We start from the raw sequence: 23,715 nt of genomic DNA, 5'->3' as shown, positions 1-23,715 counted from the left end.
AGAAGTTCTCCCCGAATGCCTATGTCCTGTGGTGGTAGGGTTCCAGCAGAGAGGGGAAGTCTCCCTGTGGATCCAGGGAGTGTCTCCACTGCTTCACAGCCAGAGGAATCCAGGCATCACCACAGGAGGTTACAAGCTAGATGACTTCTCTAGCAAAAGGGACAGTAAGACTGAACTCTCAGATTTCTCTTCCTTTCCTCTTTTCTTTCTTTCTTGCTTTTTTTTTTTCTTCTCCCCATCCCTTCCTCTTAAACCAAGCCGGAAGATTCTTGCAACAGAGATAAGGAAGATCCATGTCACAACCAGGTCACATGCATGAGGCCCTTAGCCAAAGGTCTAGGCCTAGAGAACCTTCAATAGAATGTAGTAAATAGAATTAATTGGCAGGACCATGGGCAGGGTCAGCCTGGCCAGTCCAGGCCTGAAATTCTTGCCACTTCCCATCACTTTCAACTCAGGGATGTCTATAGCTGAGCTACAGGCAGGTGAGGGTCACAGGTGCCCTCTTTCCATTTTGAGGCTACTACTAGCCCTGTAGCTGAGGATTGGAATAGATTGGCTTTGCCTCTGTGCAGATGATAAACCTGACAGTAGGTTGAGCTTACTTCTAGGGGACGCTGTCCATGAGCCTGTCACCCCTGACTGGACAGGAGGTACCTCTGCCATGCTCAGCATTGTATTCCTAGTGACTAGCTAAGTATCTGGCATGTAATATAAGCTCAATGAGTATTTGTTGAGCAAGGACTCTCCCTTTGTAATTCTGATCCTTGAAGAGGCAACCAAATGCCAAGTCCAGGAGGATCCTCACCCTTTGTTGACATTGCTGTAAACAAACAAACAAGAGAACAAACCAAAGAAGCCTGTAGAAGCAGCATGAATGAAAGGCAGACTGAGTTTTCTTGCCTTCACTAGATTTAAGTGAAGCATCCCGACACCATGTCAAAAACACTTACACATGCTCTTCTAATCGAAAGCCTAGGGTCTCAGCAAGGCCTTAGCATGTTTACAGCACCTTTTGATCATCACAAATTCTAGGCTTGTTCATGACATTGTTTTGACGGTGATGTTGTGGCTAGAGCCTTCGCCTGCTCATTAGATGGCCGAGCCCCTGCTTCCTGGCTCAGTTACTGGCTCAGGTGACCTCACCATGTAATCCCAGGAAGCTCTGGTCATGGCAGTTCCAGGAGAGGTTTAAAGTAATGGCGACTCAGAGGCTAGGCCTAGTGTTAGCTTGGGCTTGTCTATCAAGTGATCATATGACGTGTTGATAGCAGTCAGACATGCCAGGCTCGCTGGAAACACAAATGCCCTACGTGTGTGATATCTGCCGTGATCCCTTTCTGAGAGTCACTTGAGTTTTAGACAGAGAAATGCGTTCATAGCTGCGTATCAGTTGGTGAGGCACTGACATTCCACAGCCCGTTGAGTTAATCCCTTGTAGAGGTCCCAGAGATATTTCCACTGCTGCTGTCCTCTCTTCTAAACTGGTCATCTGAATATGGTAAATACGAGTTTTACTGCTAAGATTAGATATTCCCTCAGCCCTAGCTCTGTAAACTGGGGTGGTTCTGACCATGAGCATTAAAGAAGTGAAAGGAGGGGAAATCTTGGCTATGTCATCGAAAATGTGATAGTAAGTAAAGACGCTTCCTTTAGCGGGAAATCTGGCTGGGTTCACAAAGCCTATGTGAGGTAGCAAAGGCAAACCTGTCTCTTAAGAGGAAATGATACTGTGTCCTTGGAAGCCTCAGACAGCTCCTGGGCTCTGCACGTTTGTGTCTTTCAGGTCCTCTTCTCATGGAGAGAATTACTCTGATTGACAGGGTTGGGTGAACTGTTGTAGCATAGTGGACACTACATTGCCCTTGAAAGGGGTGGGGAGCCAAGATGGCATGCCACCCTGGAAGGCCAGGGTCCAGAGTGATGGGCATTTGTCTCTCTCTCTGCACTGGGTCACTGGGCTGGGCCATGTAGGGTCAGTGCTAATTGCAGTCAGTTTGAACCCGGTTAATGAGCTGTGCCTTGTACACATGCACCTACGTTAGGAATCCTGGAGGAGCATAGGCCAGAAACCAAACACATCTTGTAACTCCCTTGTTGGGTGGAGGAAAGGGTTCTTACCCTCTAAAATAAGAGAAAGGAAACAGGTGCTCTTGGAAATTTTAAAGTTCCAACATGGAGTTTCATGGTTGTTCAGTTATGTTCCTGTTAGGCCATGGACTGTGTGTGGTCGGTATTAGGCACCATCTTGGGTGTTGGGGATACTGCAGTGACGAGGAAATCCCTACACACAGGAGCTCACTAGTTAGTAAAGGAGGTAGTCTAGCAAATGTGAGGAAATGCTAGCAGAAGCATAGCTAAGTTCTACAGAAATCAAGAGGGAAAAGGAGAACCACATGCTGTGAGAACATTGCGTGCATGGGGAGTGTTGAGGACAACTTCACAAGAAAGAGATGTTTGAGCCAAATTCGAAAGAAGTGAACGTTTGTCAGGCAACTGGGTTTGGTAGGAGAGGTACTGGAGGCAGTACAGCACCAGCCTCTGGGAATGGGGATGGTACTCACCTCTGAGCCCACCAGGGCCTGGCACACAGTAAGGGGGTGGGGGTGGGGGGGACTAAGATGTTCCCTGAGACGAGAGAGTGAGTTCTAAGAAAGAGTCCCTGCCAGAAGCTGATTGGGCCACATACTGATAGTTATGGCTAATGGGTTTTGGTTTTGTAGTGTAGATCTTGGAAAAGCCACTGAAGGCTGCATAAGCAGGAGAGACCTGGATTCCAACCCAAGTTTTAGGAAGCTCAGCCTAGGCTGTGGAGTAGAATGGGGGGAGGAGGTTGCAGTACATGGCCCAAGGAAAGGCAGGACAAAGCACAGAATTTGGCCCAGACTCGGCACCTTTGTAGCTCCATTGCATCAAGGGTGTGGGTAGTGGACAGGGTGTTGCCGGAGGGCCTTTGAGTTCCTAAATAAGCAATAGGAATGCTAGGCAGATGCAGGGCCTGTTGGTAGAAGGTGGTCCAGAGCTGGAGGAAAGGAAATAGCAAGGAAACCACATAGCATCTTTGGGGACTGAGCACATTTGAATCCCCTGAGGCCTCCAGGAAGACATTATAAGACTTCAGTAGTATAATAGCAAGTAGGGATGAATAAAAAAGAGTGAGAAAAGAATTTAATTTTTGTATAAATTTTCTTTCAAAGAAACAAAAAGAAGATCATGCATTATATATATGGTTTTTTAATTTACTCTGTTCCCTTAGTTTTAATCCAAGAGCATTTGCTTATGCCCTAAAATATATATATTTTTAAAAGCTAAATTCCTAAGAATACTTTAAGTTCAGGAATAATGCTTCATAGCACCTAGCACAATCCACAAAAAGAATCTCCATTCAAGTAAATTAAAATACTTTACTTAGGTCAGTTTAAAAAAAGTAGAGTTGGAAAGATAAATTATTTGGCTCTGCAGTGGCATGTCGGACTAAGTTTAATAGAGCAAAATATCAGTCTTTACAAAAAAAGTCAAAGGAAAAGATTATGCTCAAAATTGCTCCTGGCTGACTGGCCTCCTGGTTATTAATTCAAATGTCCCCCCTATTGGTGCTGTTAATGGCTTCAAATAGATCTTGTCTCCTTTTATGCAAGGGGAAACTTGGACCCACTCCAAGCAAAATAGCAGTAGCAGGAGAAAGCCAACATTTGCAGCATTGTGAGATAACTCCAACTATTAATTTTCTTCAGCTAAGTCCCTTTTCATTTTTTCACAGATATTTCTTACACTGCTTCAATCTACAAGTTAGACATTTGTAACACTTAAAAAGATTTTTTAAGTAAAAAAAGAATTTTCCCATTTAATTAGCATCCTGTCTCTCATCCCAGACTCTTTCACCTCTATAAAGTACTGACAGAGTAGAAACTTCTGAGGTGGTGTGGTTTGGGGCTCTCAAATAGAGATGGGGGATGAGGGGTGGAAAGGGGGCATGAGAATCTTCAGAGACAGGGAGGAGAACTAGGCAGAAGTAATTAGAAAAAGCTCTTTTTAGGATTCTGATATGTCCCCAATTTGAAAGCTACTTAGAGTTGTTGAATCTTAGAATTGAAGAGATCTCTCAGTTCAGCCAACCATACCTCCTGCCTCACGTGAGAACCTCCTCTGTTTGATCCTGGGATCTATACTTGAATACCTTGAATGAGAATGGCCTCACTGGACCTTGCATTTTAAACACTTTGATATTTAGAAATGATTTCTCCATCTTGAGCTCTGTACAGTAGCCATTTTTATTTTTATGGATGCCTTAACTTCATTCTCCCTCTCTAACAGCACCATGATTTTCTTTTGGGGCACAATTTGCCTCCCATTGGAGAAGCCTAGGTTGGAAAAATAAATCTAGATGTCCTCCAGCTATGGAAGTCAAAGGGATCTCTGTAAGTTCCTACTGCCAGACTCTCCCTGTCACTTCTCTGGGACAGTCAATGAGCAGGCACATGACCCAACCAGTATCTAATAAAATCATGGCTCTGGGATTTTATTAGATACAAAGACCAAGTTAAGGGTTAGAATTCTTTTAGTCTAAAGGGGGTGCCAGGCAAGATGATAGTCAAGAAGGTCCTGATACCAAACTCTTCTGGTGCCACCTCTTTCTTGTTGGTCTCAACTTGTTTCTTGGCCTTTCTAGTAACTGGTGACCTCCCCTATCCAAGTCAGGTGGTTTCTGTTGCTCATAACTGAAGAATGCTGACCTAATCTGCTATATCTAACTTTACCCTATTGATTCTAGTTCCGCTCTCTGCTGTTAGATAAAGTATATCTGACCTCCTGTCAATATGACCTCTGAAATTTTAAGATATTTATCAAATCCCTCCTAAGATTTCTCTTTCTCAAATAAACATGCCCATTTCCTCAAATGCTTCCTCACCTGTTATGGTTCACAGAGCCTTCACCATTCTGTTTTCCTTGGCATACAGCCCAGTTCTTTATCAAGGTTCCTCTTACAGCGTGTCATCCAGAATTGAAACCATAATCTTCACTTGGTACTTTGACCAGCTCAGGTTATGGTCACATTTCCCCTTTCTTTAACTTAGATGCTTATTTCTATGATTGCAAATACAATTTGCAGTAGATTTTATTAATTTCGTGTTACACCTTTAATTCAGATAGAATAACACATAGTGGGCATTTAAAAAGCTGGAGTTATTCTTAATAATACACCTCTGGCTTTTTCATAGGAAGTGTTGAAGTCAGGTCTCCTCTCTTGTATTTTTGCAATTGATTTTGAAACTCTAAAAGTGGGACTTAGCATTTATTCTTTAAAAAAAAAATTATTAATTTTTTTTACAGAAAGGAAGGGAGAGAGATAGAGAGCCAGAAACGTCAATGAGAGAGAAACATCGACCAGCTGCCTCTTGCACACCCCCTACTGGGAATGTGCCCGCAACCAATGTACATGTTCCCGACTGGAATTGAACCTGGGACCTTTCAGTCCACAGACCGATGCTCTACCACTGAGCCAAACCGGTTTCGGCAGCATTTATTCTTGTTATATGTTGTGCCTTTTGTGTTTAGTCTATTTTTAGGCCAATGTCATTAAAACATTTTTTGATACTTTATAATCTTAACGGTTTCTCACATCTTCTTATCATCTATTCATTGGGTAAACATGCCTCTGACGTTTCCTTCACGTCATTGGGGAAAATGCCGCTCAGTTCAGTGATTTGGCTATCGTGATTTTCCTCCAGGTAGAAATCAGTCTATTATCATCTTAGCACGGTGTATTGATTGCTGAGAGTCCAACTTAACTACACCCTATTTTTCACAGACTATGATGCTGAAAGTGCCATATACAACGTATGCACGTGGGAGCTGGGCATCGGAAACGAGGAAGTTGTTTTCCATCTTTTTTCCAGATTTGCACCAGTTACCTCCAAACAAAGCCTTGGGCAAACCTCCAGACACAGTTGATGACAGCAGGTTAGCTCAGGGTAAAGTGGACATGGGCTGGGTAGTGGTTGGCCCCAGTATCCTTTAGACAAGCCCTCACCATGTCCCCATTCTCTTCCATCTCTTCAGAAAGAAATGACCTCTAAGTGCTCCGGTTTTAACTTTCTGATTTAAAACACCATGATTAGCAATTGTTCCTTTTTATTATTTCCTCTGCCTTTGAGTCATCAGAAAAAGATTTTATCAGACAGTCTGCTTTTATTTGTTTCTATTTATGTTAAAAATGTTATTGAAAACTTCCTAGTGAAAAGCTTTGTGCCAGAGGCTGTTGGTGAGTCATGGGTATCCTGGTCAATGCATTTATTAAAGAGGACAAAAGTGTGAGTAATTATTACTACCCAAAAACAAAATCTTTGAAAACTGAAGTGATGGACTATTGGAAATTTTATAAGAATAAATGTAAAAATGCCATATTTAGGTTTCAAAATGTTAAAAAATGAATTATGGAAGGCTAGCATTGAGAGCCAATGGCATTTTGCCTTTTGAGGGGAGAGTTCCAGACCAGAGTGGTGGAAAATTATGCTACCACTTATATAAAGAGCCTGCTATGGATCAGGCATTTGATATATTGTAGATCAAGACTGAGAAGTTGATAATCTAATAAACAACCGTGTTCTGGTAGTTCACAGGGAAGCAGGACTGATCAATCAGGAAAGCCTCCCAGAGGGGATCTGGAGAAAAAGTAAGATCCACAGGTCTTTCAATAAACAACCATGGAATTAGTGCTTGCTTGTGTTAGGGCACATTCCTTGATGGTGATTCAGGGCTAAACACCAGTTCTGGCCTTTCAGAGGATCACAGTATAATGGAGGAGACAGACAAGTGACTCAACCATGACATTTACGTGTGCCAAATCTGACATAGAGATAAGAGCAGGTTGCTGGACTTTGGGCAACTCTCGGTCAAGGTAGGAAGAAAGGCTAGTCTGCTTCTCCCAGGGGGCAGAGCTCCCAGGATTGGCTTCCGTGGTGAACAGAAAGAGTCTTTTGATGGAAAAGCAGAGCAGGGACAGTGGAACAAACAAGACTACCGAGGACACCTGGGTGGCTGAGATTCTGTCACTGCATAAGTGGCCTAATTATAATTTATGCAAGAAAAGTCCTGTTTTGGTCTCTCCTGACTGGGTAGTCACTATAGCATTCATTACTTGATTGGTTATTTTTGCTCCCTATTTATCCTCAGCCACAGATTCTCTTGTCCACCTCCACCTTCGAGTTAATGGCTTTCCATACAGGACACCCCTCTCCTAATCTAGGGTTGCCTCAGGATAAATGGGACTTATTGTAGAGCTACTTACTCTGGACTGGCAGGGGCGTGGGTACTCCCTGTGGGATCTTAGCTGTGGCTCCCATCCAGCTTCAGCTCCAGCCCAGGTCCCGGTGGGAGATGCAGAGGACATGGGGCTGTGGGTAGGAACGGCATGCTGCGGCCTGTTCTGCTCTGGGAAGCTTTCTCAGACGGCATTTAGTGTAGCGGCTAAAAGCTAGGGCTCTAGACCCTTCTATCCGTGGACCAATGTTGTAACCACTGAGAAAACTGGCCAGAGCAATTTTAATTGTTTTAATGCAGGGGTTCTAAGTAAGCTGATTTAAATTTTTTCTTTCAAGAGAAATTAAACTCATGTATGTATTATCATATATAGTAATTGTTCTCACACTATCAATATGATATAAAAACACTATTTTTAAGGCATATTAAACTTACTTTGAATATAATCACCAAATCAGATGGGTAATTTAATTTGTAGGAAAATGAAAACACTACAAACAGTTGTTAAACTCTAACTACCTACATGCAATTTATAGAAGGCAATTAAGCCCTAATTGCATGAGTATATAACCACGCATGCCCGGCTGCTTCTTACTACTTCTCCCAGCTTTTTCTGTGGAACAGACAATAGTCTTGATATTAAATGGGGTGACTGTTCAAGTTCACAAAGCCTGTGGTAGTGCATCATTGGCTCCATTGCCCTTTCTGAATAAGTAATAAAAGGGAATCATTGTCCACACTTTATCTCCCCTTCCGAATGCTCCCCAAATACTAGTGTAAAAGCTCAGAAGCACAAGAACTGAATTGTGACATCAAGGCTCCGAGTGTAGCGTGGCAGCCTGGGTTGGAGTGGAGGTGACCTAAAGGTAGAGCCTGGTCTTCTGTTTCTCACAGAAGCGGTCCTTCTGTGCATACGCACTTGGAAGTGAGCCCGCATGCCCAGTTGGTGGGTTTGCCTCATTTCTATTCCATAACACTTCTCTCTCTTGCAGCAAAACCACAGGCAGTGAATACACAAAGAGCTTCAGGGAGCTGAGTGGTCTGTTTTCAGTTCCCTGGACATGCCAGAATATCAACCTGACCACGGAAAACCACTTAATATCATTTCCTAAACTCCATTGTGAATGCCACTCTGTCAAAAGTAGGGTCAAATTCCTAGGATGGAACTAGGCCTTCTCGTTCTCTACAGCTCATCCTGAAGGCCTTGTCGTGCAAAGAGACTGTCATGGAGACCAGCTTGTTTGTGTCCTGGTGAGAAGGCACAGCCAATTCCCTGTGCTATATGGATTATGGCTGGCTGGATGGTCGGTTAGCTTCTCATCAAGGAAATAGAGTCGGCCATCCTGTGGATCAGTGAGCTTTGCTCTGATCCCTAGCTGAGAACATGATAAATTTATTTTTAAACTCTATTCCTTGCCCCAGGCACTTGACCTGGGAAATATCTATTATTGTTCTAAGGCGAACCAAAGACCAATTTATTAGTCCCTTTGGTAGAACAACTCAAGCCTCTCTGACAACTGGGGGAGTAGGAAGCTGAGAAGATGCCCTCACTGGGAGGACAGAATGGAACAACTCCTTATGTTTGCAGAGCTTTAGGGGTTGCCATAGGCCAGCACTCTTGAGATGAGAGGAAGAAAGTTCATCATTGATGAGCGGCTCATTACTCTTTCTGTCATGACTAGCAGATGGGATGGGCTAGTCATGAGTAGATGAATCAGTGGATGGTTATGAAAGTTCATGCAGAATGAAGCCAAAGGGTTAGCCATTGTTGCTCATCAGCAGCATATTGCAACCAGTACTGCTTATCAATAAGATCTTGCAATAAATGCTCCAAAGCCTCTCACTTTGTTTAATTCCATCCAGGATGGGTTTGGCCTAGAAGAGCAGAAAGGGAAGCTGGGATTTCATTGTACAAAGCCTGTTCAGCAAAACATGGGTCTTTTGCATTTGACTGAACTCAGAGCCAAGAATTTCTGTTATTCTAACTTCTCACCCATTTCTGCAAAAGGTGTTCAAATGTATTTCCAGAACTTGAAACCAGCCAATGTCCTGAATTAGGGAAATTTAACACATGGGCCCAAATAATAACATGACCCCTGAAAGAGCAAGTAAACCAACCCAAAGGCACTCTGCTTGGTGGTTTGAAAACTTAACCTACAAGGACAGCATTGAAGTCAAGGATGACATTCTAGGACCCCAGCAATGCAAGCAAGAAACTGGAGATCAGAAGAACTTGCAAGGGCTCAGACCAGAGTCTTTCTGAGCCAGCAGCACAGGAGACGTCTAGTCCAATTGTCCACAGCTCCCACTAAGTCCTAGGTCTCGGCTGCTTTGGATGGCCACCCATTGCCAGGCCTCCTTTCGGTGCCTTGCTGACTCTGAACAGGCTCCAGTTTCCCTGGTGGAACGAAGCCCGTGCAGCATTGATGTGGCTCCCAGCGTCCCCAGCAACCAAACAACACCTCTGTGCACCGATGGCCTGCCTCCTGCTGCACACGGTGGGTCTGCAGGTCTCAGGAGGAAAAGGTGTCTCACACACACACACACACACACACACACACACACACACACACGTTTGCTGCGCTGTCTTACAAAAAGCACATGCTTTCTTTGTTAGCAAAAGCACATCGCCTGTTCAGGGTTTTACTTTGCACTATTGCAACTTTCATTCTTGCTCTTCTGGTTGGTTTCTGACATTTTTTTCTTCCCTCTGGGTTTTGGCATGTCTTGTGTGTTTTTTTTTTATCTGTCTCTCCCTGCTCCCCTGCCTCACCACAGTGCATGCTCTCCGGTGTTAGACAGCTGGCTGGCTGGCTTTCTTTGTGAATTACGTGAAGACTATGAGAGTTCACTTGACTCCTTGGAAGGCCCCCTGTGTGCTCACCTCTCCCTCTATTGTATTACCGGAGTTAGCTGAGTTCTGTTTGGGGGCCATTCTGCCCTCTCTCCGGGGGGTTCTTTCAGCATCTGTGTTGATTCTCTGAACACACACACACACACACACACACACACACACACACACTCCCTTCTTGCTTAACTAATTGGCCAGAGCTGTCCTGTGGATTTCTGCGGTTCTTAGAGGCCAGTGTGATTGAATTGGCATTTGGGGACTCTTAAACTGAGCACATTTAAAAGGTTGATTTAGAGAGAGCTTAGACAAAAGCTCTTTTAATTATGCTTTCCTCTGCTTTGCCAGGGCGTACTGCTATAGCCTGTCAGAGGCCGTCCCAGAATCGTTAGGGGGGGCCAAGCCATTAGGTGTTCCTGCTTACTCTGCAAATATAACAGGCTTATCACGTAGAACTCTGTCTCCAGCTGGTTTAAAACGTAGGTGGTGCCAGTGGGTAGCAGCTGTTACAGGATGGGGAGCCAGGAGACAGTGGGGACAAGGAGGTCAGAGTTGACCTCCGTACAGTACCAAGGCACCCTTCCGTTCTTCCACCTCAGTGGAGGAGGGTTCTGAAAAGCAGCCTGCCTCCCCGGGTCCCCAGATGCCACTCTCCCCTTGCCAACCAGGTCCCGGGCCAGCTTCTCACTGGCTCTCAACACAAGGGACCAAAACACTCCGTCACATTTGCAGATCATGAATAATTCATACATTTGTAATTCAAATAGTCACTGTGATGCATAATTCAAGGGAAAAGTTGTTATTGTAAATGTGGGGGGGAGAATGGATTAATTTCAGAGATTTTTATAAAAAACGTTAAATTACTATTTTCCTTAGGTTTCAAAGTTGGAGCAGCCTCTATTTTTGCAGCTGTTTTATCTGAATTGGTGCTGGGCTTACTGGCTTCACCACAGTGTTGATCAGATAGGGCAGGGCTTATGGTTGGGATATTCCACTCAATAGCAAGTACCGAGTTGCTTTTTTTCTCCTGAGAAATGAAGTTAGTGTAGACATTCTGTTTGTTCTCGCTCCATGGCCATGTCTACTTCCTGCCACAACTATGTTAGTGGATTAAACACACACACACACACACACCACACACACACACACACACACACACACACACACACACACAATGACAACATTTGATTATGAAGGCTTTCAACCACACACAAAAAAGAGACTAGTACAATGACCCCCTATGTACTCATCACCCAGTAATAACAATTATACCCCCTTTCATTCCCATAGACTACTTAAAAGCAAAGCCTACATTAAAAAAAATTACTTTATCTGTTTCATCCAACACACTTCGCCATGTTAGCAGTTCTTCTAGACTTTTAGGAAGAATGACCCCTATGGTCCATATCGTATCCAAAGTCCCAGAAGACTCCTCCTTGGTGACATGCTCCGTGGGGGCAATTGTAGTTTCATGGAAGTGGAGGGCAAGTAGCAACCTGGCCTCACCCCCAGTGACATGTGACATCACATAGGAAACCAATCCCTTGAAGGAATGCCCTGAAGTGCCTCCTCTTCCCTCCACCCCTCGGGCAGTGGCCTGGCATCATGGGAATTTGCCTTGTCTGCTTGTTGGTGGTAACTTGACTCTCTTTCTCTTTGAGCCCATATCAAGTTTTTTAAGTCTCTCCTATTAGCCTACAGCTGGGACATCATGGAGCCAGATTTTTCACAAGCAAGCTTCTCTCATTTTTCATATTTTCAAAACAAAATAGATTATAAAAGTTGTGGTTAGGATGATCAAAGCTTACTGGAGCAAAGATACAAGTGTCGTGTTAAGAAACTGACCCTGGACATAATACATAGTCATGCACAGGAAAAGGTTGAAGTATTTTTTTACCATTTCTAATTTCTGTAATTTTGAGAACATGGTAGGGAAAAAAAACCCCCTCTAAATTTAATATTAAACGATGCTTACAAGAGGTGAGCCTTGCTTTCTATAATATACATGCTCCTGAAAAAAAACACAAAAAAACTATGTATACACTGTTTTGTTTTGCTTTTTTTGTGGGGGAGGGGAAAGGCAGTACTAAATATTTTCTGTTGAATCTGTTGTTCTCCACAGGTATTTTGAAATAAGTCTATTTGAGAAGCAAAGAACTCTTTAAAAAATGAGTAAACACCTCCATTCATTCATTCATTCATTCATCCCTCAAACCCTTTGAGCTCCACTTACCTCGTTGACTTGCACATTTTATAAAGTTGGGTTTGGGTACATCTATCATTATCAAGTTGGCATTCTGTTTTTCTAAACAATGGACTCAATGAATCCAATTACTGACATTGATCACACTGGGAGAAATGCCTTACATTTGTTGTTATACTTACTGTCTTACCAAAAACAGTGGTAAGTGAGAAGACACTGCTCTGTGGATTTGAAGGGTCAAAGGTCTCCTCTGTCTATATCTCTCTACTTTTCCAGTAAAGCAACTAAGATAAACAGCTAGTATCTATTATTGTATATTTCTAAAATAGCAAGTTATCCTAAGTGTAGTAGGTTGGGTGAGCCTCACAGAGCAGAGAGTGTAAGCAGTGGGGACTGAACATAGACACAGGGACTGAAAAGAATCATGAATGTCAGTTACCATGCTTATGCATGGACACACACACACACACACACACACACACACACACCCGATGACTAATAGGACCGCATACTTTGGAGTCACCGAAGAATGGAAGAGGATGGATCCTAACACTTCCCTTCATACTTTGCTTTTTGATCCACTCTCAGCCCATAGCCAGGCCTTAGCTGGGCATATTTCCTGTATCCCCGAGGAAAGGGCAGGCACTAACAGGTTCCAAAGCCAGGACCCCACGCTGTCCCAAACAATAATGTCAATCTAGGACGGCTGGAGCCCATAATGCCCTTCTCTTTTTGTTGAATCTAAACCTGATTTAATTAGAACTCTGTAACTTCCTTTTGTGCTTTTATCAATTGCTTTTGCACTTGGTTAGCTTGAACCTGAGCTTTGGCTTTGGAGCTTCTCAGAGGAAAGACCTCAATAGAACTCAAGTCCTTTTCACTTCCGTTGCCGCCCTGGGCCCAGGGCCTGCTTATTTTCCTTGCTTACCCTCCTTGAACTTTTAGTGCTTTGATCTTGGATTCTTAGCTGTTAATATTCTGCTTCTCAAATTTTGCTTGTTTTTGGAATAGTTGAAATGCTATGCTCTATTTTCTCGAGATTCCTAAGCAATGCAACTACCTAAGACCAAAAACATACTTTTTTATTCTCAGGCTTCCTCTGGGAGCATGTCCTGCTTTTTGCTGACTGCGTGGTGATTTTAATACTTAGATAAAGTTTATTGGGAGGATGAGTAGGCCCCTTGCAGTTTAAAAATGGTGTTCTCTGTCATCAGCCATGGAACAAATAAAATTCCCATCACTATTTTAATGGGGTGATTGATGGTCAGAGGGAGAGACGCCCAGAGGTAGGTCCCAGGTCCCACACAGCCCAGCTCTGAGCCTGCTGCCAACTTCAGGAAGACACAAAGACTTTCTGGCTCGGCCTGCTGTGCTCTGGGTCATGTCAAAAACCTCTAGATCGCATTGAAATCTGCCAGATTCCGAGAAGTTTCCCTAACACCCGGAGTCCTACTTCTTTTTATTCATGGATCTGTATACTCTTTTCCTTTCCAGTTTTCTGATATATGAACTGGATTTTGTTATGGTAAAGCTTTAAAACATGGATGGATGTTGAAGACCTATAAGAAGCTTCTTAAGTTGGTACTTTTGATTTTTCAAAGGATTCATGTCCCTGTGACCTACTTTTCCAAGTACTTTATAGTCATTTTAAATTCTTCATATCCATTACTTAGCACATTCACTCCTGAAAGTAGGGACAGTGATTAGGGACAGTGCTGTTCTGTTTGTACGTAGCAAGTTAAGGTTATTAATATATTTTAGCTGAAAACTTCAGCCTTACATCAAGTATTAATAGAAATTATAAGCACTAGATTAAAACCCAAATTTCAGAAAGAGACCAATTAACCCCAACATCCTGTGTCTACAAAGAACTGAAAAATGGCCAACAAGCATAGTATGCTATCCATTAAACTGACATTTTCTGAAAGAAAAAAAAAATGTAAGTAGGAGAAAATACCTTAATTCCTTTGTCAGCTCTCCTTTTATTTTTCAAGAGCCTGCTTAACTCCCACATAAAGGTATGTAGGGCAGTGCTAATCTATGTATCAACCTGTCCACAGTTTTAAAAGGCACAGCAAAGAACCCTCTCACCCTGCCATTTTCAGACGAGTTTCTTCCTGTTGCTCTTCTGTTGGAGACATGTGTGTTCTCCCTCACCCCTGTGGCACCGTGGGCTGGCACGCTTCCCTGGATGGGCACCAGACTCCAGCGGGATGAGTGTTTCTTTCATGTAATCTGAGTGAGAACCGCAGTAAGTGGTGCCGTGAGTTACACTAGACGGAGGATTACCAGGAGCAAAAGGAAAACAGGACCCAGCGTTCAGAGTTCAGCCCAGCAACCACTGATAAGCAGTCAGCACTGGGCAGGACAGATAGGAAGATTTACGGGAAAGACCCACGCACAAGTTGGACTTGGTCTAGGAAAGAAATTTTTAGAGATTCAGGGAGCAACGTTCATAGATTTCTTTTTGCTAGAAACAGAGTACCCCTTTCAAAAAAGGGAGACTTTGGTTGTCTTCCAAAATGCCCGGGTTGCTATATTGTAAGATAATACTTAAATGCAATTAGCTCCTTGTCCTGTTCGAAGTGTGTGCCAGAAACACATGATTACATCTCGTTCGTTATCACCTTCCGCAGCTCATGGGCTGCTATGAACGTCGTTTTCTTCCAAGGTCAGCTGTAGTTACTACACTGAGAACTGTCTAGGTATATTTAACTTTGGGGATAGGCCCAACATGCCACTTTAAGAGATGATCGTATTGTTTTTCCTGCTTTCCATTTCTGAGAAGGCAAGGCTTTGGCCAGTGGGTACTCGACATATCTGGCTGCCAATTGGTTCCTAGGAGCCAGGCAATGTGGTGCCTGATTTCAGCATTCACTTCAGTAAAATTATTTATGACAGTCCCTACAGCTTTGTGTTGTTTTTTTTTTCCTTTTCCTAAAGGGGGAGATGTGCAATCTCAGCCAGGTTGAAGGGATATTTGCACTCAGCCTCAGCGACTGAGGCATTGACACAGGGCCTTGAAGACTTCAAGGAGGTGTGGTGTATAAGAAACGTAATTAAGGGTCCCAAAGATGGAAAGCATTCATCTAAAACATCACTAAATCAAGTTCTCAAATAATCACACAGCTTAACATTTTTGTTTTTTTTACATAAGCAGCTGAACCAACATCAGAAGAACTTTAGAACGACAGAATCTTGGGATTACCCAAGTCACAGAAAACCTGCATCATGGAGATTTGAGCTGAGAAAGTGGTCATTTCTAACCATTCCTAACAAATTGGAAGTATGATCCAGCCGACTAGGATGGAGCAGGGAATCTGGACCTTCCTTGGTGAAATGGCCGGACGATGAAGAGCAAGAAACACAGGCTCCAGTTGGGAAACTAATGTTTCTAAAGAACCATTGGTACCAGGGCTTTAAGAGACCAGTTGCTTTAATTTCCCATGATTCTGTGCAACAAAGGAGGTGCAGGGAAGGGTCATCTGAGATGCTGAGATGGCCTCACTGACAGGCCAGGAAGTTCTGAAACAAGTTTCCCAGCAGACACACAGAACCAGCTCTGTTTGTACTAACACAGTGTGGGTGAAGCCCCATTTCCTTACCCTAAAGCTTTTCGTGATGAAATATTCCTCTTGTTATTAATAAGACAGTTTTTTTTTTTTAGTTTATAATTTATGTTGCATGGTGGTTGCTACTCAGCAAAAAATAAATTTTTTTCTTATTAGATTTGATCTTGGTCCAGAATATGAGACTGTTGCAGGAATTAATGAATGGAAGGGGTAGTTGTCACCATCTAACAGAAATTATGGATTTATAATCCTTTTGATCTTCTTGTTAGCTTTGCTTTTTAATTAGTAATTCCTAACAGATGTGATATGAATTACTGAGGAGAAATGATTCCAGCAAAATAGCTTTTCTAATTGTACAGAACCTGAGATAAGTGTGTGTGTGTGTGTGTGTGTGTGTGTGTGTGAGAGAGAGAGAGAGAGAGAGAGAGAGAGAGAGAGAGAGAGAGAGAGAGATGGGGTGGCAGGGAGCATTACACTGCAGCCTGTGGCCAGGCATCAGCAAGACAAGTATGGATAACTCTTCTAATCATCCATGAGTTCCCTATTTACAAATGGAGTAACTGTTACACACACTCATGTGACCAAGAGGGAAGTGAGTAACCCCCCTCAAATCTGGTGATGGGAATGGAAACCAGGAGCTGGAAACTGGCATTTCTGAATGTCAGACCTAGGCTCAGGTAATCAGGAAATCACTTCTCTAGGGTTGATTACCTAGCAAAACCTATTCTACGTATACTTTATAAGGAACTGTTTTACTAACTCCTCCCTAGAATAAATAGGCTGTTACTCAGTGAGTAAAATGCTGCAATTTGTGTGTGTGTGTGTGTGTGTGTGTGTGTGAGAGAGAGAGAGAGAGAGAGAGAGAGAGAGAGAGAGAGAGAGAGAGAGAGAGAGAGAGAGACAGAGACAAAGTCTGCTCTCTGAAGGCTCTCCCCGGCTTGATGTAGCAGTGGTCCTCAAAGTGTGACTTGCAGACCCTTGAGGGTTCCCAGTCCCTTTAAGGGAGATTCATGAGGTCAAAACTATGTTGATAAACTGATGTTATTCACCTTTTTCAGTGGGTTGACTTTTGCACTGATAATGCAGTAACAATGGGGCTGAGATTACTGATACCTTAAGTCAAGGCAATGGCCTTAAATTGTACCAGCAGCCATTGTGTTCTTCATTGCCACACACCTGATTGTAAAACATACTGGTTTCACTTAGGAATGCCCTTAGGAAGCAGTAAAAAGCACTGATTGCATTAATCTTGATCCTCCGGTACAGGCCTTTTTCACATTTTGACAACAGGGAAGTACACACGAAGCATGTCGCTGTATACATACAACCCACGAGGAAAAACACCTGTGGAGCTGTTTGCTTTAGTCATGAGCTCAGCTAGCTGCTTTTTCAGGGAACACCATTTTTACTTGAAAGAATGACTGACAGGCACACTGGTTATTCTGACTTGGATAGATGGCAGAGGTTTTCTTGAAAATGAACTAAGCGAGCTGTCATTTCAAGAAAAATAATGGACAATATTTGTTGCCAATGATAAAATGTAAGCTTTCAAGGGAAAATTAAATGTTTCAAGGGAAAATTAAATCTCCCACTGTGGGCTTGACAGCTGCCCAAACTCCAGTAGTTTTCTCATGAGAATTGTTGTGATATTAACAAATATAATTTGGGGGGATACTTTATACTAAACTGTGCCAACATTGGGAAGATCTGAAGAACTCAGTAAGTTTCCAAATGACCAGTGCATGTTATGAAATCACGCATGGGCTCACAGTGAAATCTAGTCCGATGGAGTTGAAAGTAACACGGAGTGAAAAGATCATTAACAATGGACTCCGGTTCTATTTGTAGCTAACCTTTTTTTTTTTTCTTTCTTTTTAAAACTACCACTTGTTGAGTTTTGCTATGGTACTGAAGAGGAGATCCAGTTATCTGAAGAGGAATGAAAATATGCCTCCTTTTCTAACTACACAGTTATAGAGCTGGATTTTTTTTGACTTATTTCAACCGAAACAATACATCTCAACAGATTGAAGATGGAAGAAGATATGAGAACCTGGGCAGTCACTACAGAGATTTGTAAAAATGCACATCTTTCACGAATCCTTTAAAATCAAGGTTATACTTTGTGAGAATGTTATGTATATAAACATGCAACAGAGTAATTATTATTTTTAAAGGAATTGATAGATAGTTGAACAATTTCCCAGTTTTAAATTCCACAATGGCAAATGTCATTAATATGAGCCACAGAAACAAAAGCTCTGTGGGGTCCTCGATAAGTTTTGAGACAGTAAAGCGGGCCTGAGCTTTAGGAGAATTGGTCCCTGCTGATGAACAGGTCAGAGTAAGGGTGTCTTGGGGCTCTTAGGCCTAACACTGGGGAACTATCAAAAGACAGAGAAGCATCCGGGGAGTGGGGAGAGAGTAAAGTTTCTTTGAAACAGGGGTGAACTGTACCAAGATAACACATAAATACCTAAGATGCAGGGGTGAGTCAGGCCACTGGTGGAAAAGAAAGGTAACATAAAGAACATTGTGCTTAAAAAGATTCTCCTTCCCTCAGTTGGACCTAAACATCTTCCTAGCTCTCTATTGTTAAAAGAGAATAGAGATGAAAAGAGCAGATTCTAAAGTAATAGAAACTCGGTTAGAATCTCAGCAAGGCCGCTTCACTAGCTATGTAATCTAGGCAAATCTTAGGGATCATCGTAGTTTCCTTATCTGTAAAATGGGATGATAACACATAGAGTTGTTAGGTATAAAATGTGGCATTGCATTTTTATGCACCTGACCCTGTGCCTGGCATATGGTACATGTTTAGTAGATATTAGCGGGTCAATTATACACACACACACACACACACACACACACACACACACACACACAGAGAATATGAGACACTTAGGAAAATAAAAAGTTAATGCTGACACAAGATCTGGTGGCCCTGTCTCATCTAAAACGGAGATTTTCTGACTGTGAAGCTTCCGGGCCCAGTGATTTGAGTTTTGGGAAGGGCTCTGTGGGCCCTTTACCCTCCGCTGTCACTGATGCACCTCCCTCCCCCCACAAATGCTCCCCAGAGACTAATGTAGTTAGTGACTGAGCAAGTGACCCTGAAAGATGTTACCCTAAAGGATGGTTTATAAAGAAAAGATGAGCGAACCGAAAAGCTCTTTCTTTTCTAAGTCTGGTTTCTGCTGGCAGGATGCTAGTGGTCTCTTTCCTTTGCAGTCAGGGATTTTAATGACATTTTAAAAAGTACTAGGTTTCCCTTCTCTACTCATTAGGATACCAGTACATTTCCCAGGCCTCTCTACCGACTTAGGACACAAGATCACAGAAGATCCCTTTTCCAGAAACATTGACTATTTCCTGCCTTCTTGCGACCTAGGTCAGCTTGCTTTGGACAAGCAAAGTGAGCAGCCAGTTCTCCCTGCTCCAGAGAATGTGGTGGTTACAGGGCCGTATCTGCAGCCCAGCAGGCGGGGTCAGATCTTTACCACGTGTGATCTCAAATAAGCTAACTTCTCTGAGCCTCAGTCTTCTCATCTGTAGAAAATGAAAGCAGTGTCCTCCGACGCCAACACCACCACCATGGATCGCTTGCTTCTGAGGGGTCAGCCCCTTCAGGGAATGGGAGTGTGGCCGTGCTTTAGCCTCTTTTGCTGCAAGGATCAGAGACCCAACTTGAACCAGTATAGGCACAGGTCCTGGGTGCTTTTTCAGGCTTAATGTCACTCTCCTTTTCAAAATCTTCTTTTAAACCTTGATTCCAGATCTATCTTGTTGTGTGTGTGTGTGTGTGTGTGTGTGTGTGTGTGTGTGTGTTTTCCTGAATAAGCATTTTAATAAATATTATTCCCCCGGAATGAACATTACTCTTTTCCTGAGTAAACATAAAACATGTGCAATGCTCTCTTGGCATTCTGCAAGAATACGTGTTCTGTGTGGCCAAGAACCAATTTATTCAAGTACCAAATTTACTACAGAGTGTTTTAAGGAGTGGATGAAATAAGAGCCATTGAAGGCCAATGATAGCTTTCTATTCTTCTAAATGGGAATGGCTAGTACATGCAAACATTAGATTCCCCACTGAGTGCAGAAAATCCTCAATAAATAGCTGATGATGCATGCCAGGTTCGCCTGCAGGGCTGCAGCGACAGGGACTCAGGCTCATTTTGTCCTCTGGCTCTGCCATGGGTGGCCTCCATTCTCAAGGTCATGTCCTGGTCTGAGACTGTGGTTCCAGCTCCAGCCTTAGACTTCACATTTGCACTCTAGGCGACAGAAAGGGGGAAAGGGAAGCCCTATAAGGATTCTTTCCAGAAGTTGCATAAAGCTCTTTATATTAAAACCCCTTGATGAGGTCTCAGTCACATGGCTACATCTAGTATCAAGAGAGTATGGAAAGTGCAGTTTACATGCCAGGCAATCATGTGCAGACCGAAAATGGGAGAGGGCCCTATTACTATAGGAGAAGGGAAAATGGGTATTGGAAAGCAAGTAGCAGCCGCTAGTCCCCCACTCCCCCCCCCCCCCGCAAAAAAAAAAAAAAAAAAAAAATATATATATATATATATATATATATATATATATATATATATATATATATAATTTCAGAGAGGAAGGGAGAGGGAAAGAGGGATAGAAATATCAATGTTAAGAGAAAATTATTGATTGACTGCCCCCTGCATGCTCCCTGCTGGGAAATGAGCCTGCAACCCAGGCATGTGCCCTGACCGGGAATCAAACAGTGACCTCTTGGTTCATAGGTTGACATTCAAACACTGAACCACACTGGCTGCCACCAGTAGTTCTGACGCAGATATCAGAACAGGCAATCAGGCTGGGGTGCTATGGGCTCAAGCAAAGGTTGGCAGGCTTTGCTGTAAACGCAAGATAACAAATATTATAGACTCTGCAGCCATAGTGTCCCTGTTGCAACTACTCAGAGAAATGGCGCTATTGCAGTGAAAGCATGCACAGACAATACTAGTATGTAAATGTGTGCAGCTGTATTTGGCACTTGGGCTTATTTTGTCTTCTCCTGGGCTAAACAATAATACCAAAATTAACATTTATTCTCCACTTACAAATATTGGGCACTATGCTGAGCACCTCATGGGCATTTTCTTAACTCTTCCCTATAAAAACTCTATGAGGTAGGCATCATCATCATCATCATCAGTTTAGTCTATGAGGAAATGGAGACTGAGAAATGAAGTGACTTGCTCAAGGTCACTTGGCTGGTAAGAGGCAGATGGGCTTTTGAATGGAGAAATTGATTCTACAGCCCACTCTTATCCTGTTCCTCAAGAAAACTGGGCAAGCAGGTAACCAGAACCTTGTGAACAGAGATTTGCTCCATGGCAGTGGATTTAGAGGGCACAAAGACTTACACAATAAGGTGAAAATCTTAGCACCTAGTTAGCAAGCATAGCTAAAATGGGAAGAAGGTATCCCATAGAGATCATTGGTGAGCACACGTGTGAGCCACATTACATATATTACCTTGTTTCCAGAGGGAGCAGCAGATTCAGAGGAGTGAAGTAACTTCCCTGACAACTCACAACTGGTATGTGATATTGCTGGACTTTCTGAAATCAGCTTCACCACCCCTCTTCGCTACTGTTCAGTTGTGGGTCCCAGTGGTAATGTGTCAAGAAAGTCAATACTGGTGTAAGTCAGGATCTTCTGAAGAAAACAGATGCTATCCAAACATTGGAGCTATGAGTCCAAATGAAATTGAAAAGTAGAAGTAGTGGCAGCAGCTGTAGCAGCAGCAGCAGTTCACAAAGAGAATTTACTGGTGGAAGAAAACCAAGGGGCCTCCTAAGGCTGCAAATCTGGCCTGGACACATGGTGGCTGGCCAATAAATCCGTCTTACTAAGGTAGACCTGCGCTCATGCTAGAACAATGAAATTAATCAAGACACATTTGTTGACTTATTCAGTCATATGTTTGACACCACCAATTATTTAAAACAAGGCTCTGCTTAGATGCCAGGGATAGGAATAGGAAGGACATTAGCCACGGCTTATCATCAATGCCATAGGAGTGCCTAAAGATGGACATCCATTGTGATGGGTGGGTGTCCATGTGGTACCTGTTGTTAAAGAATGTGACTACCATCACTGGATAGAGCAGTAAGCCAGTTCTTGCTCTCATGGGCCTTACATCTTCATGAGAGGAGAGGGTCAATTGAAAAAAAAAAATCAACTTAATAAAGAAGTCAGGCAGTGATAAGAACCATAATACAAATAAAAGAGGGTGATGGTATGAGGGTAACAGCTTTTTGGTTTTTCTTCTTTTATTTCATTTACTTTGGTAAGGTATTTGATTTTGAATTGAATGAATATAAATAGAAATTAGATCCAAACTTGTAAAAATAACAAGTTTTACAACAAAACAACAATAATAAAAAACCCAGGATGGAAGCAACTTTAAGCATGGTGATCCGGAAAGGCGTTTCTGAAAAGGTCATATGTAAATTGGGACCTAATGTCAGGAAGGACCCAGCCTCTGAGAGAATGGCATCCATTGGTGAGGGAACAGCCACGGTGAAGGTCCTGAGGTTGGTGTGTCTGGGGAACAGAAAGAAGCCCAGTGTGCCTGGAGAGCAGTGGGTGAGGGAGAGACAAGTGTACACAGGAGATCAGAAGAAAGGTCATGGCTGATTCCTGCATGCCTCTGGAAAGGTTTGCATTTTATTGTAAGTTCCAAGGAAGCTAGTGGAGGGCTATAAACAGGGGAGAAACATGATCTGATTTATGTTCTTCAAAGGTCAGGCTGGTTGCTGGGTGAAGAATGAATTCTAACTGAGCAGGACTAGATGCAGGGATACTTGCTGAGAAATTTTTACATTGTTCTGGAGATTGATAACATGGATTGTGGAGATAGCCACAGCCAGGGAGGGAAGTGGCTGCTTTGAGATATATTCTGTGTATAAAGTTGACAGGTAACTTGGACATGTTGAAGAAAGAGGGGAATCATGTTTGCCTCCTAGGTTTTTGGTCTGAGCAACGGAGATGGAGTAGTCTGGGGGAAAAGCAGTTTTTGCATGAAGTTCTGTGTTGGACATGCTAAGTTTGAGATCCCTGTTGGGCATTTAGTCTTTTATATTCAAGGCCCATGGTACGCAAGGTTAAGTACATGCTTAGCATACAGAATCCTGGTCATAAGATTTGAGAGGATTTCTTAAGGCTATCATTCTGGACATGTGCTAATGTATGAATATCAAAGGAAACTTTAAGATGATTATTAATTTTGGAGCTTAACATCTGTGCCAGGAGAGGAGTAGAAGACGGATGGGAGAAGCAGGCAAGAGTTGGCTCATGAAAGGCCTTGTAAGGAGATGACGGGGAACTACTGAAGGGATTTGAATGGAGAATGATGTGATCAGATTGAAGTTTTCAAAGAAATGTGGAAGCATTATGCAAGGACGATTAGAAGGGAGTGAGGCTGGAATCAAGGTAGATAATGAAGATTTACTGCTAACAGTCTAGGATGATGATGAAAGCTGGCACTCAGCCAGTGATCCTGCAGAGGAAGAGGGAGTAAATTCAAAAGATTTCCAAAAGATAGATTTAACTGTACTGGGGGGATTTTGGGCTGTGAGAGTGAAGGAAGAATCCGCACTGACTTGGTCTGTTAGCCTGGGTGCCTGGGTCGATGGGCCATTCAGTGAGATCTGGAGCAGAGATCTTCAAGGGTGGGATGAATGTGACTCTATTCTGTTGTTTCTGTACCAACTCCGTGCTCCTTTTCAGTCTGAGGAGCCAATTTGCTTCAGCTTTTCCACGAAGTGTTTTCTCACTCAAGAAAGTCTTGT

This window comes from Pipistrellus hanaki (genome assembly GCF_964339955.1).
Source record: "Pipistrellus hanaki genome assembly, chromosome: 7".
NCBI classification, from domain to species: Eukaryota; Metazoa; Chordata; class Mammalia; order Chiroptera; family Vespertilionidae; genus Pipistrellus; species Pipistrellus hanaki.
The sequence above is the reverse complement of the archived record's forward strand: the minus strand, read 5'-3'. Positions refer to the sequence as shown.